Source organism: Scyliorhinus torazame, chromosome 25, assembly GCF_047496885.1.
Source record: "Scyliorhinus torazame isolate Kashiwa2021f chromosome 25, sScyTor2.1, whole genome shotgun sequence".
Lineage (NCBI taxonomy): Eukaryota > Metazoa > Chordata > Chondrichthyes > Carcharhiniformes > Scyliorhinidae > Scyliorhinus > Scyliorhinus torazame.
Genome location: NC_092731.1, coordinates 29,653,245 through 29,670,647, shown reverse-complemented (window position 1 = coordinate 29,670,647; position 17,403 = coordinate 29,653,245). Strand labels below are relative to the sequence as shown.

Here is a 17,403-nt window from a genome sequence, read left to right as displayed (position 1 = left end):
AAGGACAGGACAAAACGAAATACCAGACCATCCTGGACAAATTCGACAGCCACTGCGAGATGGACACGAACGAAATCGGTAAAAATGGAGCGAATACTCACCACGAGGCAGAGGTAGGGTTGAAACAGAAGAAGACGGCAGGTTTGAATGGCAGCCATCTTGCCCGTGTGCAGTCTGACCAGTCCACACATGCGCACTTCCCTAAAAGACGCAAACCGGTGTTTTGCGCATGCGTGAGAAGCCGCGCATGCACAGTTGCGAAAAGAGCGCACAGTAAAGGAACCTCGGCATGCGCATGCGCAACTGAGTCCTCCGCATGACATCACGAGCGCCATGACGTCAGAGGCCTCAGACCATGCCCACTTAAAGGGGAAATGTCTGAAAATTTAAAAAAAGAGTTTCAAAGCCACAAAACACAATTCTTTCACCGAAAGACAGAACAATGCCTGAACTTCTACCAGCAGTTGAAAGTAACCTCCGCAGCACTCTGGAACAAGCAGTTTGCACCACCCGAAGTGAAGAGCACAATGACAAATCCGAAACCAAAGAAGATAATTTGTTCATTGAACAAGAAGAAAACGATGTCACGCAGCGAGTACTGAATGACTCCGTAGACATCAGGAGTGTGCGACACCAAACGCATGACTCTGATCAAGGCAGTGCTACAGATCCAGACGATGACTACCTGGATAACGCATACCGAGTAGGCATCATCACGAAGTGCGAATATGCCACACCAGGCACATTGCAAGTCACGTCAATCCTTGCCGTGGATTTTGAGGACGAATGGAATGCAGTGATGGATGTCAACCACTGCCCCATCCAGTTCAAAGTGCACACAGGTGCCTCCGCCAACCTGATCTCGCAGTCGGACTTCACGAGAATCAAGAAGGCTCCAAAGCTCCTTCCAGCTGCCTGCAAACTCCAGGACTACACTGGTAACACAATTAAGGCACTGGGGTCCTGCCACCTGACAGTGTCCAATCGACACACACAGACAAGCCTACACTTCAAAATTGTTCAGCCAAACAGGGCGTCCCTGCTGGTGCGCACACCTGCAAGCAACTGCAACCAGCAGCAGACTATGAAAGTCCACCCAGCTCATTTAACCAACAAGAAGACATTGAATGTGAGACAAGTGACGAAGAAATCACAATTCCCATACAAGATGTGCAAGATCACAGCGAGACTGACAGATCTCAGCTTGTATGTACAGAGGCACTCAACAATCAAAGTGAAACTACTCTTGAGTCCATTGAGACCACGTCAATTAAAACCTCATCCACTCGAGCCTATCCACAAGAAAATGAAATCTTGAAGATTTTGACTCCAGACGAGGAGCATCAAGAAACCAATGATGATTCAAGTGAACCTGAAATGACTCCAGAAGAGGAGCACCAAGAAATCAAAGAGGAATCACATCAACCACAAAGGAGTGATGTCACAAAGATCAATGCAACATCCGGTCATTCTCACAATCCTCAAGAAGAAACGCTCAATGAAGCATCAGATACCACAAAGGACACTGACACAAGGAATTTTGAGAATGACTCGAATTATCCACACGGAACAGTCATTGAGCACAACAAAAACAACAATAAAACAACAACATGTACGACACGGTACAACTCTGCACATGAAGGACAATGTAACAGCACAGCTCAAAACAATGACAAGAGTACAAACATACCATGGCATGACAACAAATCTCACCAATTCACGTTTGCTCCACTACAAACAAGCAAACCAGCTTTCAAGAAAGATGACATACAGAATCACTACCACAAGCATAAAAATAAAAGTCTAAATCAGACAACGAAGTGATTCGACCATTCAAACACCTCATGGTGACTTAAACACAAGAACACTGACGACGTTCACAGAGAACTGACATCAACATCACCACTTAAAGAACAGAAGAAGAAAGCAACTCAACCTACAAATTCATAAGATTAGACTCATAGATATTAATTGGTATTGTATAATCATCAATATCATCACAACTAGTACATGTCATCATTCATATACCTGTTTTCTACAATTTTCTTCAACAAAGTACAGAAAATATGTTACACGAAAAAAGGGGGGATGTAGGGATATGCATCACTGTATATACACAAGGGGTTAATGTAAATACACTGCAACTAAGTAACTACTAGAGGGAGCACCAGAGATGTCATGACATGCAGACACGCAACCAATGGGTCATTAGAACAGGACACAACCAATGGGTAATCAGAACACCCAGAGGTGACATTACCACAAGGGGGCACTACACGACCCATATAAAAAGGACAAGGCACACAGGCTCTGCCTCTTCCACCGGCAGAAACCAAGAGAGCAGGACAGGGTTGATGAACAGCAACAGCACACCCTAGCATATGGTCGAGAGCAGTTGGAAAAAAAAGTTAGCAGAATAGACTGAGTTACAAGAGTCAGATTAGTAGAGTGTCAAACTAATTTAAGAGCATTGTTACTCGTTCAATAAATACGTTAAACTTATCACCAAGTCTGGAGCATCTTTCAGCAGAGCCGACATCAAGTGGCAGCTTATGTTACTGGCAATAACATAACACAAGTTAGGATCTGGAATACACTGCCTCGATTAGGTGTTGGATATCAATTAAATAGCAGTTTTCAAAATGGAATTGGATGAGTTCCTTGAAGGAGGAAAGAATTCAGGAATACGGGGAAAGAGCGAAGGAGTGGGCCGAGGCAGGGTGCTCTTTCAGTGGGTCAGTGCAATCTGGATGGGCCAAATGGCCTCCTTCTGCACTGTTGGGATTCTATGATTCTATGAAATTCTGAGTGACAAGTTGCGTATTTCCACCACTGCCTGACAACAATGCTGCTTCCAAAGAATATTATTCCCTGTGGGCACTTTGCATAGAACACAATGCTCCACACCAACATGCTAAAAATTGAACCAATCCTCAGGCCTGATCTCTATGGCAACCACCAGTTGAATGTGACGAATTCAAATCCATTGGCCTAAAACTGGCTTTTTAAAAATATATTTCCGACCTCCACACTGCGTTACGCCACCAGGTTTATTCACCTCAAAAAGTATTTTTATTTGTCCTTGCCCTTGAACTGAGCGTCTTGCTCGGCCATTTCAGAGGGTTTAAGAGTCAACCACATTGCTGTGGGTCTGGAGTCAAGCGTAGGCCAGTCCGGGTAAGGACGGCAGATTTCCTTCCCTAAAGGATATTAGTGAACCAGATGGGTTTTTACGACCATCGACAATGGGATTCATGGTCATCGGGAGACCATTCATTCCAGATTTTTATTGCGTTCAGATTTCACCATTGACAGCGGCGGGATGTTCTCACTGTTTATGTTCACACCTCCCAGCAGTGCCACACGCCACCGCGATTGTTCACTACTCCCGGAAACATTAGTGAGCACTCTTACCATTTCCCGCAAATGTAATATTTCCATGCTGTGGAAATGTTTGCATTTCGGCCACGTCTATCCTGAGTTATATCTTTGTAACTGCAGCTACAAGTCTCAGCTCACGTCCGCTGCTATTTTTGTCCCTCTGGGATTATAAGGTCACGGGTGTAAGTTCCAAACCAGAATGTAGACGTACATGGCGGGATTTCCCGGGCAGCCCGCCGGGGGAGGCGACCAGTCATTGACCATTGGTGGGGTCTTCGGCTCCTGCTATTGTCAGTGGGGTCGAATGCACCCCTCGCCACGGAGAAACCGCCGGCGCGGGGGGGTGCGCTGTCGTCGGGGCAGGAAGATACCGCCAGTGTGGAAATCCTGTTCACAATTGAGATTGACACTTCAGTGGAGTACCGAGGGAGCGCATCATTCTTTATTCATAGATTCATAGGTGTTTTCCAGCCCTTGGCCCATAGCCCTGGAGGTTACGGCAGTACAAGTGAATATCTAAATACTTCTTAAACGTTAACCAGAGTTTCTGACTCAATCACCCTTTCAGGCGGTGAGTTCCAGATTCCCACCACCCTCTCTGTGGAAATGTCTCTCCTCAATTCCCCTCTTAGCCTTCGACCTCTGACCTTTACTCTGTGCCTCCTGGTTATTGACCCCTCCACTAATTGAAAAAGTTCCTTCCTATCAACCCGACCTATGCCCCTCATCATCTTATTAAAAAAAGATTTTAAAAAGATCACTGTTTAAAAAAGGAGGTAGTCAGAAAGCGGGTAATTATAGGCCAGTGAGCTTAACTTCGGTAGTAGGGAAGATGCTGGAATCTATCATCAAGGAAGGAATAGCGAGGCATCTGGATGGAAATTGTCCCATTGGGCAGACGCAGCATGGGTTCATAAAGGGCAGGTCGTGCCTAACTAATTTAGTGGAATTGTTTGAGGACATTAACAGTGCTTTAGATAACGGGGAGCCAATGGATGTGGTATATCTGGATTTCCAGAAAGCCTTTGACAAGGTGCCACACTAAAGGTTGCTGCATAAGATAAAGATGCATGGCATTAAGGGTAAAGTAGTAGCATGGATAGAGGATTGGTTAATTAATAGAAAGCAAAGAGTGGGGATTAATGGGTGTATCTCTGGTTGGCAATCAGTAGCTAGTGGTGTCCCTCAGGGATCAGTGTTGGGCTCACAATTGTTCACAATTTACATAGATGATTTGGAGTTGGGGACCAAATGCAATGTGTCCAAGTTTGCAGACGACACTAAGATGAGTGGTAAAGCAAAAAGTGCAGAGGATACCGGAAGTCTGCAGAGGGATTTGGATATGTTAAGTGAATAGGCGAGCAGGCTCGAGGGGCCAGGTGGCCTGCTCCTGCTCCTAGTTCTTATGTTCTTAAGTTCTTATACACCTCTATCAGGTCCCCACTCAAAATTCGTTGCTCCAAAGACAACAATCCCAGCCGATCGAATCTCTCCTCACAGCTCAGACCCAGCAGCCAACATCCTGGTAAATCGGCTCCACACCCTCTCCAGTGCGATCACATCCTTCCTGTAATGTGGTGATCAGGGCTACGCATTGTCGGACGCACCATTGCCCTGAGGGTGAAATGTTATAACTGAGGCACCAGCTGTTTGACCAGTTGGCTATTAAAGATCCTGGAGAAAGGGCAGCACAGTGGCGCAGTGGGTTAGCCCTGTTGCCTCACGGCGCCGAGGTCCCAGGTTCGATCCCGGCTCTGGGTCACTGTCCGTGTGGAGTTTGCACATTCTCCCTGTGTTTGCGTGGGTTTTGCCCCCATAACGCAAAGATGTGCAGGGTAGGTGGATTGGCCACGCTAAATTGCCCCTTAATTGGAAAAGAAAAATTAATTGGGTAATATCGCAGTTGTTTGCCGTTGCCTTCATCAGTATGGCTGGCCAGGAAATCTCCCACTCTTACCGCCGGCCATCAAGAGTATTGGTACAGGCTGATAATCAACCTGTCCGATCATTTTCTGAGCGTATCTTCCATGGCCATCAAGTCCTGAAGTGGGACTTGAACCCAGAGCTTCGGACCCACAGGTAGGCATACTACCCACTGTGGCACAAGATCTCCCTGTTTTCATGTAGATGCCTCGACAAACATCACCAAAATCAAACCCAGCTCTCCATCTGCTGTTTCGGGGAGCTTCCTGCGTGTAAATTGGTTGCAAGGTTTACTTTGCATTTCAGAAACTCGTTCCATTCTTTGGGACGTATAAATTCTTTCTTTGGTGAAAAAAGGGCTTCTTGCATTTCAAAGGGAAAGGGACTCGCACAGTTACATTCAATCATGACGGCACAGTGGTTCGCACCGCTGCCTCACGGCGTCAGGGACCCGGGTTGTATTCTGGCCTCGGGTGAATGTGTGGAGTTTGCACGTTCTCCCCGTGTCTGCTTTGGTTTCCTCCGGGTGCTCCGGTTTCCTCCCACAGTCCATAGATGTGCAGGTTATGTGGTGTTACGGGGATAGGGCAGGGGAGCGGGCCAAGGTAGGGTGCGCTTTCAGAGGGTCGGTGCAGACTTGATGGGCTGAATGGCCTCCTTCTGCACTGTCGGGATTTTATGGATGACTTATTCCTTGATTCGACAATGAACCTCAAACAGGCTCAGTTTTTGACTTTTATGGAAACTGAAAGAAATTTAATTTTGGAGGACTATGAAAAAAGCAATACCCATGGGCGGCACGGTAGCAAGTGGTTAACACTGTTGCTTCACAGAGCCAGGGACCCGGGTTCGAATCCCGGCTTGGGTCGCTGTCTGTGCGGTGTCTGCACGTTCTCCCCGTGTCTGCGTGGGTATCCTCCGGGGGCTCCGGTTTCCTCCCACAAGTCCCGAAAGACGTGCTTGTTAGGTGAATTGGACATTCTGAATTCTCCCTCTGTGTACCCGAACAGGCGCCAGAATGTGGCGACTGGGAGATTTTCACAGTAACTTCATTGCAGTGTTTATGTAAGCCTACTTGTGGCAATAAAGATTATTATTATTATCAGTGCAAGTCGGCACAAAACATGGAATCCATATCTGAGTTCCCTCCCTAACAGCACGGTGGGTGTACCTGCACCCCATGGACTGCAGCGGCTCAAGATGGCGGCTCATCACCACCTTCTCAAGGGCGATTAGAAAGAAAGAAAGAAAATTGCTTATTGTCACAAGTAGGCTTCAATGAAGTTACTCTGAAAAGCCCCTAGTCGCCACATTCCGGCACCTGTTCGATTAGGGATTGTCAATAAATGCTGGGCGTCGCCAGTGACACACACATCTCTTAAATAGACAGAGAATGGAGAGAAAGAATGAAATTGATGGGATCAAGTGAAATGCTGCTTTTCCTGATTTCCCTCTCTTGGGCATTTCAGGAATGAACGTTGGAACCATTTCTACGCACGTATTGGACAGGCTGGAAAAGTGGAATTCCACCCAGTCCAAAGGACTTTCCCGCGATCAACCAAGTTAATATTATATACCAACCACTCTCACCATATCTTTCAATGCTAGAGCATAAAGGAGGGACGTTGCATTGTGCACTAATACCCCACTGGTTGGTCGTAGGTAGATTTAATATCACTGTGAACTCCTAATCTCAAGTTTGCAGAATCACAGAATCGTTACGGGCAGGAGGCCATTCGGCCCATCCTGTCTGCACCGGCCTCCAAACGAGCATCGTGACTCATTGCCGTTCTCCTGCCTTTTCCCCCGCACCTCTGCACATTGTTTCTATTCAAATAATCATCTAATCCCCTCTGGAAAGCCTCGATTGAAGCTGCCTCCCCCACACTGCCAAGCCGCACATTCCAGACCCCAGCCACTCGCTGGGGAAAATGTTTTCTCTCACATCGCATTTGCTTCTTTTTCAAATCACTTTAAATCTGTGCCCCCCTCGTTCTCCATCCTTTACCAAGCGGGAACAGTTTCTCCCCGTCTACTCTGTCCAGCCCCCCTCATGATTTTGAACATCTCTATCAAATCTCCTCTTGGCCTTCTTCTCCCCAAGGAGAACAGCCCCAACCTCTCCAATCTCTCCTCATCACTGAAGTTTCTCATCCTTGGAACCGTCCTTGTAAACCTCTTCTGCTCTCTCTCCAATGTGTTCACATCCTTCCTATAGTGTGGCGCCCAGAACTGTCCACAACATCCCAGCTGAGGTCTAACTAGTGTCTTGTATAAATTCAGCAGTACCTCCTCACTCTTGAACTCTCTGCCCCTATTAATAAAGCCCAGGATACTCTCTGCTTTATTAACTGCTCTCTCCACCTGTCCTGTGACCTTCAATGATCTGTGTACAAATACACCCAGCTCCCTCTGCACTTGCACCTCTTTTTGGATTTTACCCCTTATTTTAAATTGTCTCTTCATGTTCTTCCTACCAAAATGCATCATCTCACACTTCCCTGCATTGAACTTCATCTGCCACCTCTCTGCCCACTTCACCAACTCCTCTATGTTGTCCATCAGTGGTGAGGTTGGAAACAAAGCAGGGACAAAGGGGTTAGCGGAATCAGGAAAACAAGTCGTCTCATTAAAATGCTATGAGCAGGCATAGAAAATAATCAAAAAGGCTCATGGAATTCAGAGAGACATGGAGAGGATTTGAATACAATGGTTTAGGGATTATGGTACAGCTGTACAAAGCCATGGTTAGACCACATTGGAGTGTCCACTGTTCTTGACACTGCACCCCAGGAAGGATATATCGGCTTTTGAGGAATTGCAATATGGGAAGACAGTATCATAATTGTAATGTCACTGGGCTAGTAATCCATTGTCCCAGGCTAATGTTCTGGGGGGACAAAGGTTCAAATCCCATAATGTTGGCGGAATTTAAATTCGATGAACAAAATCTGGAATTATGAAGTTATGAAACTGTCATCAATTGTTGCAAATGTTTGTCTGGGAAATCCAGAGCAAATGTGATGGACTCATAATTGCCCTCTGAGCTGACGCGCCAAGCCACTCAGTTCAAGGGTCAATTAGGGATGGACAAAAAATTGCTGGCCTTGCCAATAACACCCGCATCCAGTGAAAGAATAAGGGGGGAAAAGGAATTCTAGAATTAGGGAGGGATATAGCTGCATCGGAGGAAGTTCAGAGAAGACTCACAGGGCTGATTGCTGGGATGAAGGGGCTGTCATCTGAGGGAACGTTGAACAGGTCAGGCCTATACTCATTGGAGTTTAGATGAAAGCGACATGATCTTACAGAAATATAGGGGGTTTGACAAAGTGGATGCAGAGAGGGGGGTGGGGGGGTGGTATTTAGAACTCGGGGGCACAGTTTCAAACTGGGGGAGTATCATATTTAAGACGGAGATGAGGTGGAATCTCATACTGTTTGGAATTCTCTATCCCATAGAGCAGTGGAGGCTGGGTCACTGGATTTATTCCAGGCTGAATTAGACAGGTTTTTGATTCACAACGGGGTCAAGGGCTAAGGGGGCCAGGCAGGCAAGTGGAGTTAAGACCACAATTGGACCAGCCACGATTCGTATTGAATGGCAGAGCAGCTTGAGGGGCTGAATGGCCTACTCTTGCAGGCCATTCCTGGCTGGAATTCTTTGGCCGTTCGCTGGCGGCGGGATTCTTTGGCTTCCCGCCAGTTTCCCCGGCAACGTGGGGCAGCCGTCGAAAGGGAATTCTGCTTCTTATTTCTGTGCAAAGTTTGGAGGAGAGATTTCACAAGCTGAGGTTGCATTTCCTGGAATTTTGAAGATCAAGGGGCGCGATTCTCCGAAATGGAGACAGAGCTTTCGCGCCGTCGCGTTTCACGTCGGCGCGAAGCGGGCGCGGGGACTACCGTTTCCGGCCCCCTTAGGGGGCCAGCACGGCGCTGGAGCGGTTCACGCCGCTCCAGCCTCCTTTCCCGGCACCAAATGGGCACCGCGCCAACCCGCGCATGTGCAGTTGGGCCGCGCCAACCTGCACATGCGCGGGGGACTTCTTCAGCGCGCCGGCCCTGACGCAACATGGTGTGGGGGTTCAGGGGCTGGCCACGCAACAAAGTAGGCCCGGGGGGGGACAGGCCGGCCCGCCGATCGGTGGGCCCCGATCGCGGGCCAGACCCCATTGGAGGCCCCTCCCCGGTGAAGGAGCGCTTTTCCCCGCCCCACAGGCCGCCCCCCAACCCTTCGCGCAGAGTTCCCGCCGGCAGCGACCAGGGGTGAACGGCGGTGGCGGGACTCTGCTTTTTCCGCTCGGCCGCTCGGCCCATCCAGGCCGGAGAATCGGCGGCCGTGCCGCGTATAGCGGCCTGCGAACGGCGCCGCGTCGATCGCGCCGGCGCAAATGGCGTCGATTCTCCGCACCTCAGAGAATTGCACGCTGGCGTTGGGGTGGGGTGGCATGGTTGCGCCGGTTCTCCAGCCTGGCGCGGGGCTCGGAGAATCGCACCCACGGGGTGATTGGATGGAAGTTTTAAGATATCACGGGGAGCTGGTTGAGCAGAGGGAGAGAAAGAATTTCCAATGTTTGGGAAGTCAAGGAGTAAAGTACATAGCAGGAACATTGAGGCAGGTTTTTTCAGCAATGAAGTCAGGAACCATTTCGACACACCAAAGCTTGTCGAGATGTGGAACACCTTTCCAAAAAAACGCTGATACGAGGTCAATTGTTCATTTTAAGTTTGAGATTGATCGACTTTTATTAAGCAGAGGTATTAAGGGATATGGAGCAAAGACAAATAAAGTAACGTCGCAAATCAGCCATGATCTGGATCGGCGCAGGCTTGGTGGGCCGAAGAGCCCATTCCTCCGCTGTAATGTTCTTTGTTCTCTCTCACTGGATGGCGGAACAGGCTCTCGGGACTAAATGGTCTACTCCTGTTCCCCATACATGCTTTTGTGCACAGCCTAGGGACCAGTCACAGAGTAAAATGGACAAGTCACATTTTGCCTCTCTTCTTGACTGAGGAGGTTGAATTGGGATGGAAGAAATTATGGAAGTTGGAGACGGGAGGGAGTTGCAAACTATAATACTGTAAAAGGAAATAGCGGAGTTAACATTGAGAATGTGCACATCCTTCCCCTGGGTAGACAGGGGGAAGGAAGGTGGTGCAGTGGTAATGTCGCTGGACTAGGAATCCAGAGATCCAGGCTCATACTCTGAGGACATAAGTTCAAATCCCACCATGATTAAAAGTTTGGGCTCATACTCCCTGGAGTTTAGAAGGATGAGAGGGGATCTGATCGAGGTGTAGAAAATACTAAAAGGGATTGATAAAGTAAATGTAAACCAAATGTTCCCCCTTGTGAGGAAATCTAGAACGTGAGGTCACAGATATAGGCTGAGAGACAGTAGATTTAGAACTGAGATGAGGAGGAACTACTTCTCGCAGAGGGTGGTGAATTTGTGGAACTCGCTGCCCCGCAGTGCGGTGGAGTCCGAAACATTAAATAGTTTCAGGAAGGAGATCAATATATTTCTGATGAAGAATGGGTTAAAGGGATGTGGGGAAGAGGTGGGAAGGTGGATTTGAGACCAGGAAGAGATCAGCCATGATCTGATTGAATGGTGGAGCAGGCTCAAAGGGCTGGATTGCCGATTTCTGCTCCTAATCCCTATGGCAGCTGATGGAATTTAAATTCAAATATAAAGCTAGTTGTTGCTGTAAAAAAACACTCATGTTCTTTTAGAAGGAAATCTGCCGTCTTTACCCAGTCTGGCCTACATGTGACTCCAGACTCACGGCAATGTGGCTGAATCTTAACCGCCGTCTGAAATGACCGAGCGAGACACTCAGTTCAAGGGCAATTGCTGTCGTTTCACTTCCCAAACCTAGTGGCTCTCGAGGCAGACCTCCAACTGTTTCATTCGTTCGTTTTCCCTGGAACAGATCACACGCTACCTTGGCGTCTCTCCCGCTCTTACCGCCAGTCATTGGCGTGTTTGGAAGGATTTGCAGGTTGATGCACTCAACCTGTTTGACCGGGTCACCAACACACCTTCCTTGGCTATCAAGTCCTGGGACGGGACTCGTACCCGCAGCTTATGGCTCTGAGGCAGGGCTACTAACCCACGGAGCCACAAGGCCTCTATGTCAAGGGCAATTAGGGACAGGCAACAAATGCCTACATTCTATGAAAGAATTTTTAAAAAGGAACATCATTTTTAATTGACCATTATCATAGAACATAGAACATAGAACAGTACAACACGGAACAGGCCCTTCGGCCCTCGATGCTGTGCCGAGCATTGTCCGAAACCAAGATCAAACTATCCCACTCCCTGTCATTCTGGTGTGCTCCATGTGCCTATCCAATAACCGCTTGAAAGTTCCTAATGTGTCCGATTCCACTATCACAGCAGGCAGTCCATTCCACACCCTCACCACTCTCTGAGTAAAGAACCTACCTCGGACATCCCTCCTATATCTCCCACCCTGAATCTTATTGTTATGCACCCTTGTAACAGCTACATCCACCCGAGGAAATAGTCTCTGAACGTCCACTCTATTATCCCCCTCATTATCTTATAAATCTCTATTAAGTCGCCTCTCATCCTCCTTCGCTCCAAAGAGAAAAGCCCTAGCTCCCTCAACCTTTCCTCATAAGACCTATCCTGCAAACCAGACAGCATCCTGGTATAGTTCTTGGAAAGAGATCCACAACAACAGAGATCGTAACAAATAATGTTTCTCAAACCACAGCCCACGGTACTTTCATAGATTTCATAAAATTTACAGTGCAGAAGGAGGCCGTTTGGCCCATCAGGTCTGCACCGGCTCTTGGAAAGAGCACCCTACCCAAACCCACACTTCCACCCTATCCCCACACCCCAGTAACCTACCCAACACTAAGGGCAATTTTGGACACTAAGGGCAATTTAGCATGGTCAATCCACCCAACCTGCACATCGTTGGACTGTGGAAGGAACCCAGAGCCCCCGGAGGAAACCCACGCACGCACGGGGAGAGCGTGCAGACTACGCACAGACAGTGACCCAAGCCAGGAATCGAACCTGGGACCCTGGAGCTGTGAAGCAATTCTGCTAACCACTATGCTACCGTGCTGCCCACAAACATGAATGATCAGAATACTCTCAGAATGATCTTGATAATGTTTATCTTGTTAAACGCTAAGCACCATCAGTGCAGAGTGAGGACAGGCTAATGGCATAATTTAAATTGCACAGCATCGTCCAACCGTCACTTTAATAATTATCTTCAAATTCTCCATTCCAGAAAGTAATTGGTTTAGCCCGACTAAGCGTAGCCTGGGTGAACTCTGTGGGTGTGAAGAAGGCACCCTTTAAACCCAATAAATGATAGATAATCAATCCAATTAATTTACCTAACCAGCAATGACTGCGGGGAAAAAATGCTGGGAAAAGTAGCTATACTGTCAACATCTGAAACATGCTGATCTGATAAAGGGTCCACACACACACACAGAATAAGTTCCCACTTCTCCGATATTAAAAAACCTGCTTCTGCATTCCCAGCATTTTTGTCCTTGTATCAGATTCCTGGAGTTTTTTGATTCGCGTTTGGGAAACCTCTTTACGACACAAATGTTCTGGAATATGATCAACCTACCCACGATTCCCAGTCAGGTGTCATCTGTCCCACGCACTGGGGTTAATATTGAATGCTTCGCTGCCTCTGGTCAGCATTCACACAATGATCTTAACTTAGATCGCTTGTGAAACACAGAGCACAATATCTGGGTTTCATTCCTCCTTTGGGGTCATTAGTGGCAATGGGTACATGTTATCTGCTTAAAGGAGGCATTCTCCTTCAGGGGCGGCATGGTGGCACGGTTAGCACTGTTGCCCCACAGCGGCAGGGACCCGGGTTCGATTCCGACCTGGGATGACTGCCTGAGTGAGGTTTGCACATTCTCCCCAAGGATTTCTTTTAATGTAAGTTTAGAGTACCCAATAATTTTTTTTCCCAATTAAGGGGCAATTTAGCGTGGCCAACCCACCTACCCTACACATCTTTGGGTTGAGACTCTCACACACGGACAGTGACCCGGGGCCGGGATCGAACTCGGGTCCTCAGCGCCATGAGGCATCGGTGCTAACCACTGCGCCACCGTGCCACCCCCCAAGGATGTGCAAGGTTACGTGGATTGGCCATGATCGATGCTCGTGGCTATGGGGATAGGGCAGGGGAGTGGGCCTAGGTTAGTATGCTCTTTCGGACGGTTGGAGCAAACTCAATGGGCCGAATGACCTCCTCTGCACTGTAGAGATTCTATGAAATTTCAAATTTGATATTGCCCTTTCAGAATATCCACCTTACAGTCTTTCTTGTATTTCCAACAGGCAGATAAACACTCACATTAAGATCTCAGCCAAAGAACTCCGAGCAAGGCATTACCACCCCAGCATTGTCCTGGAGAGTTCTGCCTTGGAGTACAACAGTAGGGCAATTTCTCTTTTAATCTGTCTTTGTCGGTCACCCCCCCCCCCCCCCCCCCACCCTTGCACCTCCCCCCCCACCCCCAACCGGGACAGTCTAATACTGTCTCCACCTGTCACAATGTGACATACAGAAAGGTCAGCTCCTCGCATTCCCACTCACAACAAACAAGCTCTCGTCAACCATCCCCATTATTGCCCTTCGGAAATCAAGGGAACCGCCGACAGCAGTGGTAAGTAAATGTCACTCAAGCATTCACAAACTATTTCCTATGATTCTATTTCCGTAATCCCACCCAACCTTTGGACACTAAGGGGCAATTTAGCAAGTCCAATTCACCAAACCTGCACATCTTTGGGCTGTTGAAGGAAACCGGAGCACCCGGAGGAAACCCATGCACACATGCCGCACTGACAGTCACCAAAGGCCAGAATTGAACCCGGGTCCCAGGCGCTGTGTGGCAGCAGTGCTAACCACTGTGCTACCTCAGTTGGATTATTTTTTAGTGAAGCCCTCCTAAAGGGACACCAGCAGTACTGATTTTGGGAATTCCTCAGTGCCGCTCCCATTGTCCCAATTACAATAGACACAATCCGGTCACAGCAGCTCTCAGAGGAACAGGAGGAGGCCATTCATCCCCTCTCGCCTGTTCTACCATTCATGGCCGACCTGTATCTTAACTCCATCTACTCGCCAAGGAGGGCACCTGGAGGAGTGCCCCGGGGGGGACACCCATACGGCCTGTGGCCCTAAGTTCACAGTGAGCTATTAGCGGTGTGCGCAGCTGCATGGCTGCCTTGCAGTGTTCCGTGCCCATCCACCCCGACTCCACAGCCCACCTCCTGCCAACCCCCGCTACTCCCCCTCGCCTTGGCAGAAGCCCACTGGCCAGTGGCATGGCTGTCAGCAAACTATGGCGATATTGGACACTTGCCGTGGACTCTCTCCCTCAACAGCCTTGGCGCCTGTTTCATGATTTTTAAAAGCACAAGTGAACTGCGCCTTCGGGAATTCGACCCATTGGAGGTGGAGAATGGTGGAGGCCTCGGAGAATACTGGGTCAGGCCCGCTAATGAGATGCCAACGGCGTTTACAGTACATGCGGAGTGGAACACATTGACGCCGCTGTCGAGGCGACGGAGAATAACGATTTGATGTCAAATTGCCGCCTGCCATGATTTTGGCATCGGAACCGATGCCCCACCCGGCGTCAACCGCATTTCCCGAATTCGGCAACTACCACAGAGAATCCTGCCCACGGTCTTTTATCTGAAATTTGGCATTGTGGTACATGGGAGCTGTATTGTGCCCCCAGACTCTCATACCAAGAATAGCCAGGGAGCACAGCACGCACAACTGCTGCTCCCCAGACAACCAGGAGTTGGAAAAAAGTGAGATGGATACAAGAGAAAGTAGAAGAAGTGAATGCAATGGGCAAGAGAGAGAGGGAGAGAGGTAACAGGGCAAGGGGGCAAAATGTCAGATGTCAAAATAGAGGTCAGGGAAAAGATGGACAGAGAAACAATAGAGCAAGTCAAAGAGCGAGAGAGAGAGAAATCCCAAGGCAAGAGAGAAATAGAAAGGGACAAGGAGATAAATAAATAAACTAAGAAGCAATCAGCAAAAGACGAGAGAGTGACAGTGAGAGAGTGTTAACCACAACTGCTGACTAAATATCTCCCCCCCTTTAATCCCATCTCTGCTGGGTATAAACTATCATAAATAATCTCTGCCCACAGACTGAAAGGGGGAAGAAGGTGCAAAGAATTTTAGATAAATTTCCTCTCCACATAAATCAGCTTTAAATAGGAGTCAACAGCAGCTTGGGGCAGGAACCTCTGCCAAGAACAGCTAAGGTAAATGAAGTCAAAGATGCGATTGTGTGTTTTTTTTAAAAATCACAAAGCTTGGAAACAAATCCCTTTGAAGATCCCAGCATTTAAAAACAGCTCATTCAGAAAATGCATGATTCAAACTACAAGACTGGCATGCAACTCAAAAACAAATTTGGCAGATGTTCTAATGTTTACAAAAGTCTTCTGCTGATGGGGAAATAAATGATGAAGTTAGGATTGGAAACGCTGAAGTTCGTGTATTGATTTTTTTTTTAAAGGCAATCTATTGTGCAGCAGTCTTTACATTATTATCCAATTTGAAACAAAATAATTGTTAATAATTGGAGGGGAAGGGGGTAGGGAAAGATCACTTTTCAAAGTTACAATAGCTTACAATAAGAAATGTGTCGTCTCACCTGCTGCTGGTCAGGTCAGTCTTGAAGATGTGCTTGTAACGAGTTGTCACTGGGTCAGATGTGTCGATCCTGCACCGTGTGTGTATATGAGTGTGTGTGTGTGTGTGTAAGAGCTGGTACTCGACACAGCAACAATCCTTCAAGACAGCCAGTCACCCTCCCCTCCCCTTTTCCCAGTGTCTGATTTCACCACCTACTTCCAGTGAGAGAGGGTGAGTTCCTTCCACGACCTCCCAGCACATCACCTGTAAGTCTCCACTCCGCGGGTTTAACACAGTCCCCCCCAACACCCACACAGCACTGAAGCATCCGCAAAACGCCCACTGAGTTTGGATCCAGCTTCCATTCACTTTCAAGGAAGTCCAAGACTGCTGTGGCTCTCAAACGCGCGACAGGTCTGAGTAATTTTTCCAGATTTCCCCCTTCGTTCTGCAGTGTGTAGCTGCACGCACATCGTCATGCTGACAGATCCAGTACGGGCCATTCGGCCCCACTGGTCTGTGCTGTGCATCAACCTCCTTCTTCCTCGAACTAGCTGTTCCTTAAATGCATAAAACTGTAAGTGACATTTTATAGCTCTGTAAATGTCAAATGTAAACTTTTTAATTGTATCATAATTTACATTTTCAAATTATATCATAATTTAAACTTTCTGATTATTTAATAATTTAACCTTCTTAATTTTATCATAATTTAAACTTTCTGATAATATAATAATTTAACCTTCCTAATTCTATCATAATTTAAACTTTCTAATAATATCTTAATTTAACCTTCCTAATTCTATCATAATTTAAACTTTCTAATAATATCTTAATTTAACCTTCCTAATTCTATCAGAATTTAAACTTTCTAATAATATAATAATTTAACCTTCCTAATCCTATCAGAATTTAAACTTTCTAATTATTTAATAATGTAACCTTCCTAACAATATCATAATTTTGACTTTCTAAGTCTTCAATAATTTAACTTTCCTAATTCTATCAGAATTTAAACTTTCTAATAATATCTTAATTTAACCTTCCTAATTCTATCAGAATTTAAACTTTCTAATAATATAATAATTTAACCTTCCTAATCCTATCAGAATTTGAACTTTCTAATTATTTAATAATGTAACCTTCCTAACAATATCATAATTTTGACTTTCTAAGTCTTCAATAATTTAACCTTCCTAATTCTATCAGAATTTAAACTTTCTAATAATATAATAATTTAACCTTCCTAATCCTATCATAATTGAAACTTTCTAATTATTTAATAATTTAACTTTCCTAACAATACCATAATTTTAACTAATTCTATCATAATTTAAACTTTCTAATAATATCTTAATTTAACCTTCCTAATTCTAACATAATTTAAACTTTCTAATA

At 46.8% G+C, this 17,403-nt stretch overlaps 1 protein-coding gene across 1 annotated transcript in view; it reads right to left on the bottom strand.

Moving 5' to 3' along the window:
• Positions 1 to 16,389, bottom strand: part of LOC140402533 (gremlin-1-like) — a 136,275-nt gene extending 119,886 nt beyond the window's left edge. The window contains exon 1 of the mRNA XM_072490388.1: positions 16,025 to 16,389. The gene's annotated coding sequence lies outside the window, so the exon portion shown is untranslated. The remainder of the gene's footprint in view (positions 1 to 16,024) is intronic.
• Positions 16,390 to 17,403: the final 1,014 nt, after the last annotated feature.